At 39.1% G+C, this 25,640-nt stretch overlaps 1 protein-coding gene across 1 annotated transcript in view; it reads right to left on the bottom strand.

The window, feature by feature from the left end:
* POLA1 (DNA polymerase alpha 1, catalytic subunit) overlaps positions 1-25,640 on the bottom strand; it is a 318,632-nt gene that overhangs the window by 43,986 nt on the left and 249,006 nt on the right. The window lies entirely within an intron of this gene.

Genomic DNA, 25,640 nt, shown 5'->3' with positions numbered 1-25,640 from the left:
CGGATTTGTGCACTGGCAGGGATCGGCCTGCTGTGGGAGCGCTGTTCATCCTGAGCAGTTGAGCGGCGCTCCCACTGTGGGAGTGCCCTGACCACCAGGGGGCAGCTCCTGTGTTGAGTGTCTTTCCCCTGGTGGTCAGTGTGCATCACAGCAACTGGTCAACCAGTCGTTCTGCCATTTGGTCGCTGGGCTTTTATTATATAGGATTATTTCAAAGGTTAGCAAAATATAACACTTAAAAACATACATGAACTTAAAATGCTTTAAGATAGTGGTAAGGAACTTTTTTCCCTGCCAAGGGCCATTTGGATATTTATAATATTGTTTGAGGGCCATACAAAATTATCAACTTAAAAATTAGCCTGCTATATTTGGTCAAATTTTTAATTAACTCACCCATAATGCCTTGGCAGGCTGGACCAAATGATTTCCAGAGGGCCGAATGTTCCCTAGCCCTGCTTTAAGATAACAAATGACCCACATTTAGAAAAGTTCTTTAACTTATGTCTCTTCAACCAAATGTCGAGAAAAATAGAAAAAATATTCTTGCATGATTTTATGCCCAAGTATTACTGTAATCAAGTAAAATATTTTTCTTTTTTCATTGCTACTCCATTGGAAAATTACTGGAACTCTGGGGGAGAACTATAGTATCTATAATAATAAAAGAGTAATATGCTAATTAGACTGGGCAGCCAAACGACCTTCCAGACATCATTCTGGATGTCCTTCTGGATGAAGCCGTGGCAGCGATGGCCGAGGCAGAGGTGGTTAGGGGCAATCAGGAAGGCAGGCAGAGTGGTTAGGGGCAATCAGGCAGGCAGGCAGGCAAGCTGTTGGGAGCCAGCAGTCCTGGATTGTGAGAGGGATGTCCCAGATTGGAAAGGGTGCAGGCTGGGCTGAGGGACAACCCCCCCACACACGAATTTCGTGCACCAGGCCTCTAGTTTTATATAAAAGCCATAGTTTTCTATTGGTGAATGAGTTGAACTATTTTTTAAAATCCTAATTTGAAAAGCTTAATGCCAGAAAGCAAAGCAAATCTTTTCATTCTCTGAGTAATTTAAATGCTGTCCAAAATCCCATTAAATTTAAAATGTTTCTGTACTGTATCTGAGGCATACACAACTTTTATTATTCTGAGTGTAATATTTTATTTTTATTATATTCCCAACACAAGGAACCAGCAGTTGCAGCTTTTTTATTCAGCTGATAATTCAAATATTGTTTCTAATACAAATGTGTGGTTTATCACGCTTATTTATCACTAACTTGGTACACTTCATAATCGTATTACAACCCCACTGTGTACTGAATACCATTTACAGTTCAAACTACTCAAGATAAGCACTGCTACTTTCAAGAGAAGATTGACATTAATTAAAGGTCTTATTTAGTAGTTGTTGGTAACCATTTTTTAAATGAAGTAAAAAAAAATGAAAGTAGTAAAGATTTATTTAATTTGGTAATTGTATTTTCTTAATGAGATGTATTTTGGACATATATTGTAACTGGGGTTAAAACAAAGATGTGCTAAACTGTTATCACTGTGATGAAACAAAATTACATGAAAGTGTTTTATAATTCATAAATGAGAAGAACTGAAACATCTGTAAACTACATGGCATAAAATGAAATCATACCAGAACACTAATAACAATAATAAAAACAACAATAGTACTTTACACTTATGGATCTCCTTTCAGAGGAGTGCTTTTTAAACACGTTATTTTTCCGTTTTTGAACAAATAAGACAACTAAATTAAAGAGTAATAATGGTTTGCCCATGCCACAAAGTGAGTCAGCAGCAAAGCAGGAATAGATTTTTCTAACTTGTTCACTCTCCTGCAATTATATTGTGCAATGATTACTCTGCTAGTGTGTTGTGCAGGTTACATCCAACACTTATAGATACCTCCAGATTTCATGTGGGCTTATTACTATTTTTCTCCCCCGTCCCAGCCTATTAGTAATAGTAGTGTTTACGAACCTACATTGCCATCAATGTGTGCCTGCATGCTGCTCAAGTGAGGGTCCCTTGGGGAGTCAAGAGAAGATCCTTCTCTGAGCCTCTCAGCAGCCCCTCCCCTAACTTCAGACAGCTCTCTGGAGATGGCCTCTAGACATTTCAAGATCTCATAAAGACTAGTAAACTTGCCTGGCCGGGGTGGCTCAGTGGTTGAGCATCCACCTATGAACCAGGGCACATGCCCAGGTTGTGGGCTCGATCCCCCATAGGGGTTGTGCAGGAGGCAGCCTATCAATGATTCTCTTTCATCATTGATGTTTCTATCTTTCTCTCCCTTCATCTCTGAAATCAATAATAATTAAAAAAGACTAGTAAACTTAATAACAAATTTGGAGTGCTGGGAGAAATTCAAAGATAGCAAGACCATTAAAAAGCAAGAATTGTGAATCCCTAGAAAAAACCCACCAGCAAAACAGCCAACTCTTATCATACTACTGGAGACCTGGTGCACGGATTCATGCACGGGTGGGGTCTGGGCAGCCCACCCCAATTGGGGCCGATTGGGTCGAGCTGGCTGGGGGAGGGGCCCTAGGTGGTTGGCTGGCCGGCCCCACCCCAATCGAGGTGGGGGGGGGTGATCAGGAGTGGGGCCAGCCAGGGGGAGGGGCCACGGGTGGTTGGCCAGCCGGCACCGCCCCCTGGTCGAACTCCCGGTTGAGGGGACAATTTGCATATTAGCCTTTTATTATATAGGACGAGAGGCCCAATGCATGAAATGTGTAAAAGGGGCTTGGCCCTCGCAGCCCCGGCTGCCTCGGCCTCACAGCCTCGGCTTTGTCTGGAAGGTTGTTCGGACGGTCGTTCCACTGTTTGGCTGTTCGATCGATTTGCATATTATGCTTTTATTATTATAGATGTACATATAGGTTCTGGAGGGCAGGGTGTGGGCCGAGGCAGCGATAATCCTCATTTGAAGTAAAGTTAGATTTTTAAGTGTATTCCACTAACATAGCAGGGCATCACTTTTATTTCTATAACCTAAAAGGTTTAAACAAAGAAATGTCTAGTCTGCAATTTATACCATCTCTTGGAGATGCATGATATCACAGCCCAACTCTATTAGGAATTGCCAGAAAATAGGCAAATTAAGGAGGGAAATTAAGTCCATGTATAGTGAGGAGTTGGCATGAGCTAAATGTTTCATGAATATACATGGATGGAAGAAATTTTATCATATAATGGAGGGCATGATGAAAAGAGGATGGAGTCTGAAAAGAATTCTATAAACATTCAAGTATTCTACAAAATCTATCAAGTATTACGTTTCTACTATAAAGTATTTTAGAAAAATTAATTTCACATACCATTTATAAGTGTCCTATCATAAACAAGTTGCCATCAGATATACAACAACGTATCAAGCATGGTCCCATCCTCAAAGAGTTACGATGCACAAGGGATGTTGCTCAAGACAGTGTTGCAGGAGTTTGGAGAACACAGAGGTCACTTCTAGCTGGGAGGCCTTAAAGGATGAACAGAATACCAACAGGGAGAGACTGGACTGAGGTGGGTGGTACAGGAAAGGGAAACTCATAAGCCGAGGGAGACAGCTAGCCATGGTAGAGTTCAAGCCCACTCAAGGACCCAGGAGGGCGTTTAATCGGCGGGTGCCACGGAGGTGCTGTCTCATTTCTTCTAGGCCAGTGATGGGCAACCTTTTGAGCTTGGTGTGTCAAACTTCGCCAAAAAACTGAGCATAACTCGGGTAGTGTGTCACTTTGAGGAAAAAACATTATTTTGCAATATTTATAGTTTAAATAACATAAATGTATAATTGTTATATATAATTGTATTTAATAAACCAAAAACTAAATATTTAACTTACCTGCTTAGTGACTTCTTTGTTCATCCGTCAGTCGGTTTCTTTCGTTGGTCTTGATATTATTTAGCTTGTGTGGGGTGCCGTGAACTAAGATAAGTGAGGGGGAGGGGGAATTCTTTAGCTAACCTGCCTATTAGTGACTTTTTTGTTGCTGAATTTCATTGGCTAAATCTTCAATCGAAGGTTGGTATTTTGTACACTTCAGGCCCAAGCAAGCGCTACTAACTTCATCTGTCAATCTGTTTCTTTTGTTGGTTTTGATATTATTTCACGCTGAGAATAAGGCCTCACAAAAGTATGTAGAGGGAAAAATTGTGAGTAAGGCCATTGCTATATTTTTCAGGGTGCTAAAAGTGTCTGGTAGTCGGTTCCAGGCACTCCAAATTTCCTGTTCGTAGTGGCACTCCTCTTGATTCCCCAAGCGGCACCTTTCCAGATTCTCAAGCTTTGACCTCAAGTCGACAAACACCTGAGCCCAGATACTGTCTTGAAATTCTGCAAGTTGCATCTCCAAATCATCCATTTGCATCCATTGGAAACCATTTAATTCCAAACTACTGTAGACTACTACATCAGGATACTTAATTATTTTCATGGTCTGTTCTAGACTTCTAAATTGACTAAATCTATCACTAAACTGGTCAAGTAACGAGTTGAAAACATGCTGGTACTTCATATGTGAGAGTTCCATTTCATTTTGTACAGCTGCACTGGCCTTCTCAAAATACTTTGTTACTCGAGGAAAATACTTATAAGTTTTAGTTTCTATATCTCGCTTGAAGATTTTAACTTTACTTTCAAAAGCTTTTATGTATCCAAACATAACGTCAATACTTTTGCCAAAACCTTGTAACTTTAAGTTCAGTTCATTAATATGAACAGAGAGATCTGTAAAAAACATCAGGGTGTTGACCCACTTATCATCATTAAGCTGAGGAAAGTTTCTCAGATCCTTATCGTCAAGAAATACCTTAATTTCTTCAAAGCACTCCACAAAGCGCTCAAGAACGTTGCCTCGGCTCAGCCATCTTACATTATTGTACATCAGCAGTCCACTGTAGGTGGAATCAACCTCCAGTAAAAGTGCCGAAAATTCTCGCTTGTGAAGGGGGCGAGCAGCTATTAAATTAACTATTTTTGTAACAACTGACATTAAGTCGTTTAAGTCGGTGAATCCTGCCTTGGCACATAAAGCCTCCTGATGGATAATACAATGAAAAGGCACAATCGGATGTCCAATAGCTTCTGTAAACAATTTGACAAATCCGACTTTTCCCCCCACCATATTTGGTGCCCCATCTGTCGTCACCTGACACAACTTTAGAGATATCAATGCTTAGGTCACGAAATGTTTGTATAACAACCTTACATATTTCGCTTCCTGATTTACTTGTTGACACTGATACTAACTTTATCAACTCTTCTCTCATTGTGAGAACATCAGAATATCGACCAATAATGGCCAACTGAGCATGTGATGTGACATCAGTAGTTTCATCAAGAGAGATTGAAAAATATTTACACTTCCTTATGTCTCTCTTTAATTGATGTTGTACGTTTGTGTTCAGTCTCATTCTTCGGTCTTTTATGATATTTATACTGAGTGGTAACTCAGATATTCTCTTAATAATTGCATCTTTATTCTGCATATCGTGAAATAGAACTGGTGCACATCTTAGGAGAGTTTCTTTAATAAATTCTCCCTCACTGAGCGCTTTTCCATGCTGAGCTATAGAGTGAGCAATGCTCAAACTTGCAGATGTTAAATTTGTAGAGCCTTTCATAAATTTAAGGATGGAATTAGATTGGCTCTTATAAAGGTGTAGCTGCCTGGAAATGTATTCCTTTCATCCTCACTTTTTTCCAAGAGCTGGGAATGATTAGTTTCAAAATGTCTATTTAAATTCCACGTTCTGCTTACTACTGTTTCAGTACATAGAACGCAAAATGATCTGCCATTTTTTTCTATAAAGCCATACATCTCGGTCCATGCCTCTTGAAAGGGTCGGCCACTGCTACTACCACTTCCTTTACTTAACCTTAGTTTTTTATTTTTTGGGTTCTCCATCAGGGGGGCAGTGACAGAAGATAGAATTATAGATAGCTTGTTAGGCCTGCAGGCAGTTAGGGGTTAACTAGTCTAACTAACCACAAAATGGTGCATATAACTGTCTTTTAGGAAAGGGCAGGGTTAATAAGCAGAAATAGGGGTTAATAAGGATGCACAACAGTAATAGTGGTGAAATGGAGTCTGCACTATGGAGCAAGATGGTGTTCCTTATGTGAGTTAAAATGGCTGCCGCTATTTCTAATGGAGGGGAAATGGCACCCATAGCACACCACAAACCCACGCCTCTCCCAGCCTCCCCCTCACTTATCTCAGTAATGATGGATTAGAAATCCATGACACCCCAGAACAGTAGATAATGGTTGCTGTGGTTAACTTTTATTTGGTTACTGGTAATGGCAGGGCCCCCAGAGATGCGTCCCCCGCTGCATTCCGCTGCTCCCTGCTCTGCCCGCAGTAGTGAGGGCAAAGATCCCGGCTTAACCGGAAGTCCCAGAACTAGATGCTCTGTGCCGGACTTCTGTTGTTTTGGCCTACAGACCTTCGGCACAGAGTGTCTAATAGGGGAGGATGAAATATTTGCAACTAGAGTCTTGGAGTTAGAGTCTAACTCCAAGACTAGTCGCAAATGTTTCATCCTCAGGAGCAGCAAATGTTTCATCCTCAGCATGCGGCTGCCTTAGTGGCCGCGTGTCATCAGAAATGGCTACGCATGTCAGTGCTGACACGCGTGTCATAGGTTCACCATCACTGTTCTAGGCAAAAGGGAATGATGTGAAACCCAACAACCAGAAACAAGGGTGATCAAAGACTCTTTCTAGTTCCAAAACTCCAAAGCTGGGAAGTGGGGCCAGCCAAGCTATTTCTCCTGCCTGAAGACCTGAGGCAAGCCCAAGCTATGACCACGGCACCCAGAGGTGCCATTCTGGAGACTCTAGAATGACCACCCTGTCTAGAACCCTCGTGAGACAAGCAACAATATGCAACTGCAGATTGCTACGCTACCTGGCTGAGTCCAGAGGTAAGCAGAAGAGGACAGAGGTGGGAACAGTCCCAGAAACTCAAACAGTGAAGATGCCTAAACGCCAGGGTTGGGTTGGCCTCTACCTCAATACCTTCCCAGTTACCTATTCAGGCTCTTCAAGAATTCTTTACCCTTCATGGAGGCCCTTTCCTACTTTTATGATGTTTAAGTTAATGGGAAAAATAACGTGATTTATAGCCAATTTTGTTGAAATGCATTTTTTCACCTTCCATTTACTCATTATAAAAAACAAAACAAAACAGGTTCTTCTTGCTTACTTTTCATAGCTCGTTTTCTCCTTCACTTTATTCTAAGACGCTATATTAGCTCCTATAACACCATAAATGATTCCCTTATCTAGGAAATAATTCATGTGTTTGACTTCATTTTCCTTTCTATTGTCTATTTAAATTGTTATCTAGATGCCAATCCCCTTTCTATATCAAAGTCAAAGTTAATGCATATTTGACAAGGAGCAATATTAAAGTTTGAAGAGTTTCACTAACTCCGAGATTCTCAACACTGTGGGTGTGCATTAGAATCACCTGAAGAGCTTTTAAAAATACACAGCCGCTGGGTCCCCACCCCAGACCTAGTGAATCAGACTTTTAGCAGTGGCATCTGCAAACGTGTCATTTAAAAAAATGTAAAAGACACACCCTGGTTGTTAAGAAGTGCTATGCTAACCCGCTCTGGCGAGTGTGGCTCAGTTGGTTGAGCGTCATCCTGTGCACCAAAAGGTCCCCAGTTCAATTTCCAGTTGGGCCGCATGCCCAGACTGTGGTTTCCATCCTGCCTCCATCAGGGTGCACACAGGAGGCAACCAATCAATGTTTCTCTCTCTTTCCCCCACTTCCTCTCTCTCTCAAAAATCAATATAAACATATTTTTTAAAAAGTACAATGCTAACCTGAATAGATCCTTCTCCAAAGAGGACATACAGATGGCCAATATCCATATGAAAAGATAATCAAGGTCACTAATCATCAGAGAAATGCAAATCAGAATATAATGAGGTACCACCTCACACCTGTCCGAATGACTATCATAAATACATCGACAAACAACAAGTGTTGGCCAGGATATGGAGAAAAGGGAACCCTTGGTTGGTGGAAATGCAGATTGGTACAGGCACTGTAGAAAATAGTATGCCCTAGCCAGTTTGGCTCAGTGGATAGACTGTCGGCCTGCGGACTGAAGGGTCCCGGGGTCATTTCCGGACAAGGGCACATGCCCGGGTTGCAGGCTTGATCCCCAGTGGGGGGCATGCAAGAGGCAGCCAATCAAGGATTCTCTCTCATCATTGATGCTTCTATCTCTCTCTCCCTCTCCCTTCCTCTGTGAAATCAATAAAAGAAATATATATATTTATTTTAAAAAAAGAAAGACAACAGTATGAAGGTTCCTAAAAAAATTAAAAGTGGAACTGCCTTATGACCCAGCGATTCCACTTTTGGGTATATGTCCAAAGAAACCCAAAACACTAATTGGAAAGAATATATGCACCCCTATGTTCATTGCAGAATTATTTGAAATAGCCAAGCTATGAAAGCAACCCAAGTGTCCATCAATAGATGAGTGGATAAAAAGGCGGTGGTACATATATACAATGGAATATCACTCGGCCATAACAAAATAAAATCTTACCATTTGCGACAGCATGGATGGACCTAGAGGGTATTATGCTAAATGAAATGTCAGTCAGAGAAAGACAAATACCATATGATTTCACTTATACAGGGTGGGGCAAAAGTAGGCTTACAGTTGTAAGTATGAGAAACTCAGAGTTTATTTCTGTATTATTTTCCATATGAACAACTGTAAACCTACTTTTGCCCCACCCTGTATGTGGAATCTAAAGAACAATATAAATGAACAAACAAAATAGAAACAGACATAGATACAGAGAACAGATTGATGGGTACCAGAGGGGAGGGGGGTTGTGAGACTGGGTGAAAAAGGTGAAGGGATTAAGAAGTATAAATTGGCAGTTACAAAACAGTCATGGGGATGTAAAGTACAGCATAGGGAACATCCTATATAATAAAAGGCTAATATGCAAATTGACCAAACGGCAGAACGACCTGTCGCTATGATGTGCACTGACAGACGCTAAATGCAGGAGCTGCCCCCTGGTGGTCAGTGCGCTCCCATAGGGGGAGCACCGCTCAGCCAGAAGCCGGGCTTACAGCTGGTGAGCACAGCGGTGGTGGCGGGAGCCTCTCCCACCTCCGCGGAAGCACTAAGGGAGTCAGACATTCCCTGAGGCTCCCGGACTGCAAGAGGGTGCAGGCCAGGCTGAGGGATCCCCCACCCCCACCCCAAGTGCATGAATTGTGTGCACTGGGCCTCTAGTAGTCAATGATATTATAATGACTATGTATGGTGCCAGGGGGTATTTGAAATATTGGGGAGAACACTTTGTAAAGTATATGATTATTTAACCACTATGCTGTACACCTGATACTAATACAAAATAGTATCAAAGGTAAACTGTAATCCTATATAATAAAAGCATAGTATGCAAATTGTCCCCTCGACTGGAGTTCTTCTGGGAGTTTGACCAGGGGGCAGGCCGGCTGGGAGAAGGGAGGGAGGCCCTGGCGCTGGCAGGTGGCCGGGGGAAGGGAGAGAGTACCCGGCTGGCAGCCAGCAGCCACTAGGGACCCTACCAGAGCATGAATTTCATGCACTGGGCCTCTAGTTGAAAAATAAAATGTAAATAAAAAAAGAGCTGACAACATCTACTTGAGGCAGGCTTTCCAAATGTTAAAAAAAAAAAGTACTCTGCTAAAAGGTACATGATTTGGGGATATGGTTTGGCTGACTTTCTGCACACAAATACAACTATTTTTTACTCTCTGTAGAAAAGAGCCAAGAGTTATTACTGATTGTTTAATATTAATGGAACACATGCCAAAGGAACATAGCTAAACAAAATGCTAATGATATGTAGATTACTTGTATTGCAACCCCTTCCATTATTATTAATAATGAGGATAAATTCATCCGTTCTAATATACTTCTGACATAAATGCTATTTTGATAAGAAAACTAAAAAACAGTTATCAAGATCAATTTTAAGCTCCCTGAGAGTAGGGACCATGCTTTTTTTCATACTGTAACCATTCAGTAAGTAAGAACCAACCATTTAAAATATGCCTGGTGCTATGCTAGATGCTGGAGACACAAATATGAACAAAACATGGCCAATGAGAGGCTACAGAAACCAATTCAGATACAGTAACCATAATACTAAATGGATTGGACAAAGCATTATTCTCAGAAGTAATAAAACCAACCGACACTTATTGCATGCTTACTATGTGCCAGGCACTGTTCTAGGCATTTTACATAGCACTGTTTCAATATTATCCTGTTTAATTTAGACCCCATAGAGACAGGTGCTCTTCTCATTGCCACTGTACAGATGAGGTGGCAGGAGGGCAAGTCACATACCCCAAGGTTATTTATCTAGCACGAGGTGGAAAGCCAAAACTTGAACTTTCTGACTCCAGAGAGAGGGCTTTTAACCACTCCTTTCAGGAGCCCAGGTCAATGCCCTTGTTGCTCAACAAATGCTAGCAGAAGGAACAAGACAACAAATATTTACAGAGTGCTCAAACAGTGTGACTAAAACTCCTTCTTCCTAAGACTCCTGAACACTAAGGCTAAAACCTATGGAATGTTTGTATGATTCTTTAAAAGCTTAGGCAAAAGATAAATATTATCTTTCCTTCCACTTCAGTAATGGGATCAGAAGTTAGGTTTTCATAGTTAACCTTAAATCGATCCCGTTACTTTTCTGTTCCTCTAATTTTTATGAGCTTATATCATTTGGGAGTCAAACTAAAAATGACATTTTCAGGATACTGCTTCCAAGAATTTCCCACATGCCTTAGCATGTTACAGTGACATTCTGCTGCAATGACAAATAGATTTCCTTAGAATTAGCTGAGAGAAAAAGGCAAATCTAAAGAGATGATATTTCAGGTTGAACGAAGGAAAAAAGTTTCCTGATTCAGGCCCAAAGGCTGCTGCCAACAGCTTGTTTTGTTCCCAAAGATCAGCACACAAAAGTTTCACAGAACTGCAGGGAAAAGATCTGGAGGCTAACTTAGATGGGGGCCCAACGGGGGTGGGGGTGTTCCCATCATTCCTTTGGGAGCAGTAGAAAAATAACAAAACCTCTATGAAAGAGATGAGCAAGTCTGCTGTGAAAGGAATGACCCCTCACATATAGGGAGAGCAATTTGCATCTACAGATCTCATTGATATAAACGACCTCCTTCAAAGAGAGAAAACCTGAATGGAAAGCACTATATACCCATGAAAGGCTTTGCCGGCTATTTGTTGAGCTGTATACAGACTAACAAACAGGAGTGGTTAACCTGGCGCACCATGCACTATAGAGATATTTTTTTTAAGTAGGCTTAGTCAGCTAATCTTGTTGAGATTTCTCTCATACTACTGATTTCTTATTCTCAAAATAAATTAAGAGGCTTCATTCAAAATTCCCTGTGGTCTACCAGCTTGAGTTTGTTGGGTGTCTTTGATTGTCTCTTGTCTTTAGATCCCCTGCCTTGTCTCTTTAGATTCTGCTGTGCTCTTTGGTGTTTCCCGTTAGTCCATGCCTCGAATAGCTAATTGCATGGCAGTGCAATTCTGCCCGTGCAACAAGGAATAGCAGAACCTTGCTAATTCTCACCAATAACTGAAAGACTCCCGTGTAAGTTACTGAATTATGCAAATGAGCAATAAGTGAAGAAGGATGATTCAAGATTGTATTTCATTCATTTATTTTGACAAGTGTAGTTTAGTCTTAATTATTTTGAAAATTTCTTTGTAGCATACTAATAAATTCACTGTGGCGCATTTGTTAAAAGTGGTAGAGCCTTCACCGAGAGACCAGATTGTGCTCTATTGAATAATTTCCTGAAGATGGGCTCAGGTTTAGACCTCTCTTTTATCTTGGATTTTACTGACTTTTCAGCATCTACATTTTTTTGGGCAAGATAATATATAATATACGAATAAAACATAAGAATTATTTTAGCAACAAAAATTACTTTATAAATAGGTCTTACCAGTCTAAATGTTCGCCATATGATAGTAAAAAAATTCATCATGCTTCAAGTAAAAACATTTTTATATTTTATGGTCATAATGCTAGCAGGACTTTATTTTTATCCTCTAAATAAAACTAGTTCAGTCTGTCATTCATCCCTTTTAATTCCTATTTCTGTTTTGTTTTGTCTTATCATACTTCTTTCTTTTAAAGACATCTGTTTTAAGATAAGTGGATAAATCACAGTATGTAACGTTTTTGTGTCAAAATACTTACATTATCATATTCTGAGTTAAATTATTTAACATAAGAAAACACTTTAATACACTTCTGACAGATGTATCCTACAGGATGGAGTCAACTTATTTTAAAGTGGCACCAGTGGGTATAGTGGGGAGTGAAGAGAAAACAGCCTTCCAGCCTTGGTTTTAAATTAAAGCTTTGTATAGGCCAGTGTCATAATAAGAACTTTTTGATTACACCTTCAATTCAAATATGATTTAAAATCATCATGCATTTGTCAAATGAGGGTCTTTGATTTATAAAAGCTAGATAAGCAATAGGGCACCTAAAGAACAGCAAGAAAGACAAAACTTACTCTCTCAAACTACGCTCATCTGTGCCTATTAAAATATCATTCACTCTTTTTATTAAAATATGTTGTTCTTGATTTTAGAGAGCGAGAGGAAAGGAGAGGGAGAGATGGAAACGATGAGAGAGAAACATTGATCTGCCGCCTCCTGCACACTCCCTATTGGAGATCAAGCCCGCAACCTGGCCATGTGCCCTGACCAGGAATAGAACCAATGACCTCTTGGTCCATGGGATGCCGCTCAATCCATTGAGCCATACCTGCCGGGCTCATTCACTCTTTTTTTAATTGTTGCAAGTATTACAGATGTCCCCCATTTGCCCCCCTCCATCCAGTCCCTGCCCCACCCAGGCCTTCCCCACATACTGTCTGTGTCCATGGGCTATACATATATGGATATATGTTCCTTAGTTAATCTCTTCCTGTCCCCCTCCAACCCCTCTCCTCTGAGATCTGTCAGTCTGTTCCATGCTTCTGGACCTTTGGTTCGTCAGTTTATTTTGTTCATTAGTAAAATTTTATTCACTCTCAGCTGGAGGCTGAGAGTCCATCTCCACCAGGACTCCTTCCCTCAACTGTATGTGGAGATCTCACAGCACTTCGTGCCACTCCCTTGTATTAGACTTAAGTCCTTCAGGTTGAAGTTTCCCTACTTACTAGATTAAGAACAAGGCAGCTGTGACACAGAAGAAAGAAAGCTGGGCTCTCACACTCCCCAGCTTTGCTACCTCGGGAGGGTCATTTCAACTCTTTGAGGTTGTTTTTTCATCTGAAAAATGTCAACTGCCCCTATCCAATGGGAAAAGTAAAAGATAATGGATGGGAATGTTCTCCACAAAGAGTAAAGTCCTATAAAGAATAGGTGCTTAGAGGTGAATGCATGAATAAGAAACAATCAGAACTATTATTACCTCTAAAGCCAGGTCTTGCTTATACTTGTGTCCTTTACATATTATTCAACAAACACCGGCTGAATTAATTTTGGGGGCCAGGGTGTGAAGAAGGGAGAAACAGAGAAAACCGGGGTTACACAGACCTCTTTTTAAAAGAATTCCTATTTTCAATTTAGGTTTTACGACAATTTCTTAAAACGAGAAAAGCATATCAGTCTCTAAATAGCCGGCAAACCTATCTTTTTGTGACCACAGCTGGGTTAAGCCCTAAGCTTTAAGGGAGGTGCTGAGGCTAGCAGGGCTCACACGCTAAGGGGATAAAGGTTTCCCAGGGCCTTTAATGGAGAGAATGCAATCAATGTTAATTCAATTGAACTCAATGACAGGCTACTAATTCAGTCTAGTTACCGTCCTGTTGGCCACAAGGTAAGAGAATACTGATGGATCTGAATAAATTCATGACAACTATAGGACAAACGACTCTAAGAATGGGTCAAATTGATGCTGAGTGTTTTCTGCATATGAGGGGTAGCACCCATTATATGGACATGATAGTACAGCATAAAATAATAAATGGGCACTGGCTAATCGCATGCAAATCAACACCAGATCTGGGCCTGGGGCTAGTGATTAACTGGAGACATCACAAGGACACAATTAAACTTCCAAAGTTATGGGTGATTCCCTTATATAATTTTTAAAAATTTAAACAATTACAGAGGATAATAAAAACATATGCTAAATTCCATGAAAACCAAGAAAACAGAGCAAAACAAAAACCCAGTCAGTTTAAACATTAAGCCAGTTCAAAAATGAAATCTGCACCGTAATTCGAAAGGTGAGGACTAAGCAAAACACTTAACTTTGAAAAATTAAAGGCCATTCTGATGTGGCACATGCAATTGGTAAAAAACAAAAATAAAAGATTAAGAAGACACATAAGAGGTAAGTGTTGTTTCATGAAGGGAGCATAAACACTTCTGAAAAGAAATGTTATCAGAACAAAGTAAAGACAAACAAGAAATGATGGAGACATTAAATTCTGAGCTAAGCAAAGATTCCAAAGAGGAAAAGGATATGCAACTTAAGAATAATCTCAAACCACTACAGAAAAACACTAGAATTAGACTAAACGTGTTTCAATCCCAAATATCCCTGACAGCATGAGATAATTCTGAATGACTACAAATTCTCGAATTTGCCTGAAGAAAGTGGGTTGTGTTTTCATATCTTTCATGAACTTTTTAAAAGTCATATTTATTACTAATTTTAGCTGGTGTAAAAAAGTCACAAAGTCAATAAGTGATAAAACCACAGAGTGCTTCTTTAGATTTTAGAAAAGAAAAGAAAAAAGGAATGTCATCTGCTCCTAACACTACAGACCTTTAGTCTTCCGTCACAAATATCATTTTACTCAAGTCTCTGCAAAATTATGATTCTGGTGTTACCACCTTGGAGTTGTAATTAAAGAATTAAGATGTCAAATATAAAAAAGACTGCATTTTTAAAAGAAGTAACTAATATACATGTTAAGTAGCTGACTCAAAAGTGGAAAGCATGAATTGTGAGGGGAAGAAAATTTAGTATAACTATGTCTAAACCTTTATTTAGGTCATGTTAGAACAGAGCATTTTGGATGTTATACAAATAACAATCATTTACTATTCCTAAAACTTATAGCACATTCTATCATGATACTTAAAGGATCTTCTCTCCTTTTTGCCACGAGTATTATAAGCCCTTTCTTCCTAATTAATCTGCAATTAATTCAACCAAGCTCTCCAATTAGTCTTATACATAACATTACCCTACTTAGACAATAAAGACTGGGTTTTAAACCTGGGCTAAAATAGACTCCTACAGACCAAAAATGGTTCTGGTATTTCTCTTTGTAGTGTAATTTAGATGTCATATCTAATTTGCTGTCATGACTATTGTTTTACTGTGCAATTTGCATGTCGTTTTGAATGGTAAAGGCATCATAGCTTTATTGAATTAAACCTTCTGTCTTTATTTAGAGTCTGATGTTACATGTTTGTGCATGTACGTTTATGTCTCAAAAGCTGCTTTTGACATCAAGTAACAGGAGAAAAAAATTATGCTCTGTTGACATGTTTGCTCTTATATTAGTAAATAAACACAAACTGGAAAAAAAAGCCCTCTTCAAACTAAGGAAACAAAATTTTAAATAATAATATTATTTTGCTTTTAAAGGCAGAGATATGTTAAACAAGCTATTCATATTATAGAATTACAGAAGGCCTGGCTGTTTTGTAACTGAAATGCCTTGATTGTCAATTCTATTAAGGTTTTCTTTCCTAAGAAAGAACTGCCCTTCCCACTGAAAGTTTCTTTGATACTACATCAAACATAATATATTATTCTCATCACAGTTCCATCATCACAAAAAATTCAAGCACTTCCTGGCTTTAATTCATAAAGAACAAGGGCCAACTTACCTATATCACAACACTCAGTTTAGTGTTGTTCTGTTTATGGTTGTTGTCCTTGTACTGGCCTCTGGGTTCAATCTCTAAACTAAAGTCAGGAGGAAGGCTAACCACGGAAAGCCTTCCAGTAGACCACTGGAATAGCCTTTCAAGTAATTTTAGTGCATGAAATTTCATAAAGTTTTTACTAGATAATTACACTTCCTGATTTTGTAATTAGTGGAAGTACATGCAATTACATAATAATTATGATAGTAATTATGTAATTAAGATGTGTAATTATGTAGTAAAAAACATCATGGAAATAAAACCATCTACTGTGTAAGCACAATACATTTTAAAAGTAAATTTACTAGCTCAACTGTTTAAAAAATGCTTTCCTTCAAAATAAAGTGATTAGCTCGCATTATGGTCTAACTGCTTGAAAATTGCTTAATATTTTTTCCCTCATTGGTGATAGGAGTATATTTTTTAAAAGTACATGAAAAAAATCTTATCAGGTTTTCCCAATTTTCTGCACTCAAAAAAAAAAGACAAAATGTTTTGCAGATGAAGACCATCAACCATGGCATTATCACCTATAGACTGCGCCATTGGTGCCCTTGTTTGTGTTGCGAACTTGTCACTACAAAAGGGACAAGTAACCATTTCAATGGAAAAGACAAAACAGGAAAGGACTTTTATAAAACTAGTAACATCTGTTATCATGCCTATAAGACCATAAAAGTGCAAAGGTTGAGTGCATATTTACAGAAATGGGCTTAAAGAAAGGCACCTTATTAGAATCCAGAGTTCGTTGCCCAAATATATGACAACTTTTATATACTACTTTAGCTATCTTAAAGAGGAAAACAGAAAATGTACAGAACCTACACTTATGGGCAAAGCAACTCCAGTGAAAATTTCCTGAAAAACTGTAGTCTCTCTTCTGTCACAATCTAAAGACATGTTTAATTGAAAAACAAAACAAAAACAAAACTGACAGTATTCAGAGAGAAAAACAAAGCCACATGAAGAGGCTCCATGTTGCCACTGAAAAATGCCACCTTTGTTATTCTTGTTCTGAGCATAAACACAGAAAAGTCAGCAACACCAGGAAAAGTAAATTCCAAAGTAAACCTTTTAGTAGCAAAATAAGAAACAGAATTTTGTTTTCATTTCCAAAAATTTTTAGTTCAATGCCTTGAAATCTTTACAGACGAGCTGTATCAATGAGGCTAGAATGTGGTGAGTGGGTGAAAGTTGCCTCTGGGCACATATAGAGTGGCCCTCATATGAAGTGGATGTAGAAATGCATTCCGGGTCTCTCTTTTATAAGCCACTAATCTTGAGAAGCTGAAAGCCATTTTGAAAACCCCCATTTACTTCTCCCTTGTTCCTTCTAGTTAAGAAGAAACAAAGCGGAAGACCTCATGCTTTCTTGCCTGGCCCCCATCAGTCCCAGTTTAGGCCACTACATTTCTAAGCTTAATCACAGAATATATTTTAAAAGACCAGACTATCATACCAACTCTACTTTAAACCTGGGTAGGCTTCTGTAGTCTGCACATTTGTCATTTTGAAGTTTTCACAAAAGGATATCTCGAATCAATGGGTGAATAAAATTGAAGTGCGCCTTGGGTATTAAGATGGGAGAGTGTCTTGGATCAGCGCCTCTCAAACTTGAATGTGCCTAGGAATCACCTGGGAATCTTGTTAATATGCAGATACTGAGGCGGTGGGTTTGGGGAGGGCCTGCTATTTTGCATTTCTAACAAGTTCCCAGGTGAAGCCTCTGCTGCTGGTTTACTGATCGCACTCCGAATAATTAAGATCTTAGGTTTAACTTGGGGGGTGGTGGGGGGAAGGCATGGAGGGAAAAAGCTGGTGTGGGGTCATCTCTATGTGATTTTCTCCCTCAACTGGTAAATTATTTGAAGAATTATTGAATTATTGTAAGTTGAGTAAAGTATTTCTTTGTAAAATTTCAGTGCTTATAATTTGCTTCTTGTTGTGAAAGCAATACATGCTCAGATTATAGAATTTAGGAAGTCCATACAAATATAAAGGAGAAAATAAAGATCATAATCCATGCAGAGATAACAACTATAAATAATTTGAGTGTTTCTTCCTAATTTTTCCACCTTGCATATAAACTACAAATTTGAATCATAACGGTTACTTAGTTTTGGACTATTTCCCTAAGTCATTGAAGATTAAAACTATGTATCTCTAACAATAACATCTACAGCAAAAAGCCCCAGAAGCCCAGGATTATGGGAGCCACTTTTTCTATTATCAAACTTCTTTGTGCTTCCACAATCACTTCCCGGTCATAAACAGACAGCTAATTATGTTCTGAACTGCAGCGTTAGTTAGTTCCCTATGAGAAAAATTCCCTTAAACTAATCAAAGGAATAATTTAAAACAAACCTCAGATCATTTTTTATTTGCAAGAAAATGAGAAAAAGGAAAATAGGATTTGCTACCCATTTCAAAATTTATTTTTCTAAAGAATTTTCCCACAATTATAAAAAATACGATTTTAAGCACGAATTGGTGCTTAAGTGACTTTCTACCGTATGTATTTGATAGGTTTGAATTGTGTCTTTTACCTGTTATTAGTTATTAAAAACAGAGAAAAGGCTCATTTCTAACATCCAACAACAATTTTTTCAATAGACTAACCCATGGGCTTAAAAAAGTGATAAAAGAAGAACTGGACCAGAGAGGCTCTGACACAGGCTTCTTTCTAACACCTTGTAAGGTTTTAACAACGTAAATTCTAAGAATGTCAACTGGCTTAGAAAGGACTCCTCTGCTACTTTTATTTCAGTACTACTTCTAGCAATAATAAAACTCTCCTGCTTTCATGTTAGCCGTTCAGGAAATAAAGTAGAAATCCTTAACACTAAATAGGACTTGTTTTGAGACCATTAGAAAGCTCCAAATATCCATGTACACTAAAGCATATAATTTCTTCCATAAAAGTTATTTTCTGGCTAAAAAAGAAAATCCCTTCTTAAGATTCCTTCACTTTTCATACTAGCTGTTGTCTCTCTTTTAGGTCCCTATTTTCCACAAAGTAAGACAATTATTACCACTATATGAATGTATTTAGCTGATGGTGAACAGAGAACAGGACCTGTATCTGTGTAGTTAAGTGATTTCACATTCTTTTGCTTCAATTCAAATGTGGCATCAGCAAAATGAGAGATACTATGTCACTTGTCTTTAATATCACTCACAAAGTGTTGAAATGACAGATATTAAATCTGAAAATGCCAAAGAAATTTTGTGGCATTAATCCATGGCACACGTGAGTCAAGCCAAGCAATATAGGAGGGTCTAGAATTTTACTGCACATTGCCCTCCATTCATAGACAGAATTGCTTCACAGGACTAACTCCTCCAAAATCCTTAAAATTGCTTGTGTGGCCTTATTTTCCACTAAGAATTCTCTCACCAAAATTTAGTGAGCTGGCTCCAATGGGCAAAGCACGGATAAATAAGATACAACCCTGTGCCCCAATGAACTCAGTGGAAGAGAAAGTCAAAACAATTCAGGATACAGGCTAAGTCCTATGAGAAGGGCGCTCACCCACAGGGTGCTATGAGAATGCAAAGGAAGTTATATTACATAACTCAATTTCTTCACCAGTACAATGGGGCACAATCCATTGCTACCCTAGAAGGCTGTTTGTTGAGAGGACCCATGACAGACATTTGAAAGGATGACAGGAACTACAAAGTACCTTACAAAGGGACAGCTTAGTCCTGGGTGACACTAATGAAAACAACAAATGTCTACAGGTGCTATCATCAGGCATAAAGAAAGGACAGAAGAGCAAGAAATTGAAAAATTTAAGGAAAAAAAAATATGGGTAAAGCAAGCAGGTAAGAACAAAGCTCAAAAGGGGAAGTGACTGAAATTTCTGGCTGAGAGGAGGGAGGAGCAGAGCAACCTGACCGGCACTGCTCAGTAGGCAATGGCACTCTAGGCTGCTCAGGTTCCTTTGCAAGAAACGGGGCTGACCTGAAGAATAGTTGTTCTGGGCCTAAAGAGACTCCATTGAGAAACTGAGCTTCCTAACAGATGCTTTTCATACGGCCAAGGTTAAAGCACCATCTTTTCGCTAACCTTTATTATGTAGCTCCAATTCCTTTCTTCAACACAGAATTCTAAATCCTGGCGTTTCAATTCTAGCAGAGACAAATGCCACATGTTCAAAGGGGTTTATAGAAAACAATTCACAAGGACCATCTGTTATGGGCTGAATTGTGTTCCTCCACCAATTCATATTGAATTGGGGGTTGAAGTCCTAACCCCTTAGTACCTCTGAATGTGACTGTATTTGGAGATTGGGCTTTTAAAGAGGTAATTAAGTTAAAATGAGGTCACCAGGGTGGGACCTAAACCAACAGGGCTGGTGTTCTTAGAAGAAGAGATTAGGATACAGACACATACAGAGGGAAGACCATGTGAAGATGGAGAAGATGGCCCATTTACAAGCCAAGGAGTCTCAGAAGAAACAAACCCTTCCAAAACCTTGGTCTCAGACTTCTAGCCTCCAGACCTGTCAGGAAATACATTTCTGTTGGTTAAGCCACCCAGTCTGTGGTATTTTGTTATGGCAGCCTTAGCAAACTAATATATCATCTTGCTACAAATCGGTGGCACAGAATAAGAGGAGCTAAGCAGCTAGTAAGAGAACAGGAACAGAATAAGTGGGGTCTGTTTGTTTGTTTAGAAATAAGGAAAGATCAAACACCAAAGTGAAATGGCAATTAGCGTTCAAAGAATAAAAACCATAAGCTGGGAGAAGGTATTTGCAAAAGACATAAACAGTTCAAATTCACTGTAATAACAATAAAGGACCATTATCCAACATATACAAAGAACTGTTAAAACACAACAATAAGAAAACAAACAAGCCGATAAAAAATGGGCCAAAAACACCTCACCAAAGATACACAAATGGAAAAGAGCATATGAAAAGATGCTCCACATCCTAAGTCATCAGGGAAATGCAAATTAAAACAACAATGAGCCCTAACCGGTTTGGCTCAGTGTACAGAGCATCGGCCTGCGGACTCAAGGGTCCCAGGTTCGATTCCTGGTCAAGGGTATATACCTTGGTTGCGGGCACATCCCCAGTAGGGAGTGTTCAGGAGGCAGCTGATCGATGTTTCTCTCTCATCGATATTTCTAACTCTCTATCCCTCTCCCTTCCTCTCTGTGTAAAAAATCAATAAAATATATTTTTAAAAAATATAAAATAAAATAAAACAACAATGAGGTATCACTATGTATCTATTAGAATGGCCAAAATACGGGACACTGACAACACCAAATGCTGACAAGGTTGTGGAGCAACAGTTACTCTCATTCACTGTCAGTGGGAAAGTAAAATGGTATAGCCACTTTGGAAGACAGTTTGGCAGTTTCTTACAAAATGAAACATACCATTACCATAGGATCCAGCAATCATACTACTTAGTATTTACCCAAAGGAGTTGAAAATTTATGTACACACAAAAATCTGCATACAGATGTTTATAGCTGCTTTATTAATAATTGCCAAAACTTGAAAACAACCAAAATGTCTTTCAGTAAGTGAATGGATAAACTGTGGTAAATCCAGACAATGGAATATTATCCAACGCTAAAAGGAAATGAGTTATCGAGCCTTGAAAAGACGTTGAGGAGATGTAGTAACTGCAGCTTCCTAAAAGCAGCAACTCTAACAAGGCCACATACTGTCTGATTCCAACTACAATTGACCCTTGAACAACTTGGGTTTGAATTGCACAAAATATATGTTAACAGGCTGTTTATGTTATTGGTAGGCTTTGAGTCAACAGTAGGCTACCAGTAAAGTTTTGGGAGAGTCAAAGCTACACGTGGATTTTCAATTGTGTGGGGGATCAACACCCCTAATCCGTATTGTTGTTTAAGGGTCAACTGCACATAACATTTTGGAAAAGGCAAAACTAAGGAGACAGTAAAAAGATCAATGGATGCCAGGGCTGGGGGAAGGGAGAATGAGTAAGGAGAGTGCAGATGATTTTTAGGGCAGTGAAACTATTCTGTATGGTACTATAATGGTGGAGACATTTGACCAAATACACAGAATGTCCAACACCAAGAGTGAACCCTAAGGCAAGCTATGGACTGTGGATGATTATGTGTTAATGCAGTTTCATTAACTGTAACAAATATCCCACTCGAGTGGGGGATGTTTATAATGAGGGAGGCTGTGCATATGTGGGGGCAAAAGGGTACATGGGGAATCTTTCTACCTTCCATTCATTTTTGCTGTGAACCTAAAACTGCCCTAAAAAATAAAATCTACTTGAAAAACGTAGTTAGTGGCTCCCTGTCTTTACTCCTAAAACAAAATTTGACCAGATTGGCAGTTTATCACACTTAGCTCCTACTGAATCTGTCTGTCCCCAATGGTCAATTATTTCATGACTCTCAGCTCCTCCAAGGCAGGGAGCACTGGCCGCCTTTGCTCCTCTGACATCTGGGGTGGCATTGAACACCTAATAGGAAATATATAATGTATTGTTTTTACCGTTGCCGAATAAATAAAAAAGGCTCCGTTGAGAAGAGATTCCTTTTTCCTCCTGCATTTTTAAAGCAGACTTAATTGAAACAACTGGGCAAAAACTTGAACCAATTCATGTCTCCCCCAAACTGTATAGTACTTATTCCTACTGAGGCCAAGGCCCCATGGGATGAGGCGGTCAAATGGGACTATAATGTGCTGCCACTGTGGAAATGGATTTTTACTTTATACATTGCCACTATGTTCCTCTAAAACTTCCTTTGGATCTATTATGCCATCTGTGTACATTCTGCAGCAGTTATAATAATAATGCCAAAGTCCCACAGAAATACGATTTTTAAAATGTTATGTAGTTACAGTGAAGAGGCAGTAAACACTTCACCAAAGTGAATAACAGTTCTTTACCATTTTAAAGAAAAGGGGAAAATACCAAATGGGGTCAATTCACATTATGGGCTAATGGCCTGTAAACCTTTGTTTGAAAGCCAAGCATAGGAAAAAGCTTTGACAAGAGCTACTTTACACCATAAAAATAAATAAACCTCTTTCCAATAATTTTGTGTTTTTTCCAAGTAAAATTGCCAAGTTTCAAACAAAAATTAAAACTACCATCCAGATGCCTGGCTGGTGTGGCTCAGTGGTTGGGTGTTGACCTATAAGCCAGGAGGTCACAGTTCGATTCCTGGTCAGGGCACATGCCAGGGTTGCCCAATAGGGGGCATGCAGGAGGCAGCCCATCAATGATTCTTTCTCATTGATGTTTCTTTCTCTCCCTCTCCCTGTAAAATCAATAAAAACATATTAAAAAAAACCAATGAACCACCATCCAAGTACAACCCTTAAAATATAGGTTTTGTAGTAGAAATGGTAAGACAATCTCAGTGAAGGAAAGGTTGCTACTGACAGTAAAGGAGAGTTTACAGTAAAAATAATTTCACACGCCAATCCCAGAGCACTTGTTGACAGATAATGCTTAGAATCCATTGTCAATAATATAACTGTGTGGAAGGACTGTTGTTTTTCATAGGACTTTTGAGGGTAATATGTACTAGTGTCCTGGCTTTGGTCCAAATTGAATAAATATATTTGCCCTCCAGATCCCACAGATTTTCAATTCATTTTTAAAAAATATATTTTTATTGATTTCAGAGAGGAAGGGAGAGGGAAAGAGCAATAGAAACATCAATGATGAGAGAATTATTGATTGGCTGCCTCCTGCATGCCCCACACTGGGGCTCGAGCCCGAAACGCAGGCATGCGCCCTTGGCTGGAATTGAACCCGGGATCCTTCAGTCCACAGGCTGATGCTCTACTCACTGAGCCAAACCGGCTAGGGCTCAATTCATTTTTATAGCAAGTCACCCTTGAACATCAAGTCAGAAGAAAGCAATTTCACACCAACTTATAAAGTGAGAAGTGACTTGTATATGTTAAATTAATTAACATTTATGGAAGTTTCCCATGTGATTGTTCCCCTAATGACTATAAGAATATTCTTGCTCTCCAATTGTTCCCTGTGGACTTCAATCTGTGTTCAATTCTCTTTTATTTAGAAATCATTCAACTGATGTGTTCAGAGTGCCCAGGACAGGGGGTTTCAAACTTACCTGTATATCGGAATTGTCTGGGGGACTTTCTAAAAAGTTGAGCTTCCTAAACTCTACCTCACAACTGAATTAGAATCTCTAGGTGTAGGATCCATGGATATAGATTTTTATATGCTGCCGGTGACTCTTAGGAGAGAGCTTTTCAGATGTCACTTGGTAGAACCACAGGTAAGCATGATCCAGTATTTCAGTTTATATCCTACCACTAACAAATATCCTAACACCACAAAACATTACTGAGTGATCTGAAAACACCCTGAGCAAGGAAATTTCAGGTAATTCACTCATTCCTAAACTAAAATTTAGGAATAATAAATAAGCAGAGGGAAGCTCAAAGAAAAACAGCTTCAATAATTAAAATCCCATAAATAAAACAAACGGCTCTGGGACATCTTGTAAAGTTCCTTCTATCAGACATACAATTTGTACCCTTCTCTTGTATTTTATTTAGCCTTCTGACATGTAAAAGAACCCATTGACAATTCACTTAGTGCCATTTGGCCCTGAACTTCTGGATAGTGTATTTATTAGAAGCAAATGACAGTAAATCACCTGAGTGTACAAATTCTGTCAATACCGCTCCCCTTTTGCCAAGCGAGAAGCTTCCAGTGGCTGCTCTATTCCCTCTTATTTTCTTGTAGAGAAATGTGCATTTCTTAATGTTTTCTAAGAAGCTGGGGTAAGTCTCTAGTGACTTTTCAGATTGCTCCTACAAGTCTCCAAGAGTCACCAGACTTCTGAAAACTGCTGCTCCTGAGACTGATTCAGGCCCTCAGATAAGGATTTTAGAGATATATGGAAGAGGAGTCTAGACCCTCAGAGTCTGAGAACATCTAGGGAACAATCTGGGATGGCTAGATTCAGAAAGAAGCCAAGGGGGAGAAATTGACAATGTATTCATCAGAGAACCCGTCCTTAATCCTCCCAACTCACAACACCTTAGCCTTAAGGAAACGTCCTTGGGTGAAAAGAGAAGCAGCTATTAATGATACTGCAAGTAAACATGGACTAGGTATCAGCCATGAAAGTTTGAATATGTAGTTACTAATGGACAGAAGAAATTTTTTCTCTATATAAATCTCACTGACAATATGCTGTGGAAATCGCCAAAGTTCTTGTTGAACAGCTAAAGACAAGATACTAATATCAGAACCAACTCCTCCATCAGACACAAAGTGTTTTAGATTCAAGGACAGCAAAACCCAGTAAGTCAAGGCATTAAAAACCATAATCTCTAGCCCCTCTTGTTGATGGAAAAATGGAAGTCAATTATGACTAGAACTGAAACCAATTAAGACCAAATCAAGGGCAGCATGGGGATTCTTACGTGTGGAAATCCAGCAGTATTGTAGGTTTCTGTATGCCCTTGAGGTTGCCTCCAGCCCTTACACCGACCAAGAAAATGTTGAATTGATATTCACTGACAAACAACATCAACACTCTGTAGGTAACTAATAAGAAAAATGTATAAATTTGCCTTTTTTTATTTTTTACAGGTAATAGAAAAGTTGTCAATGTGATTTTCAGGTAGGA

The sequence above is a fragment of the Eptesicus fuscus genome, chromosome 1 (assembly GCF_027574615.1).
Source record: "Eptesicus fuscus isolate TK198812 chromosome 1, DD_ASM_mEF_20220401, whole genome shotgun sequence".
NCBI lineage: Eukaryota > Metazoa > Chordata > Mammalia > Chiroptera > Vespertilionidae > Eptesicus > Eptesicus fuscus.
The sequence above is the reverse complement of the archived record's forward strand: the minus strand, read 5'-3'. Positions and strand labels throughout refer to the sequence as shown.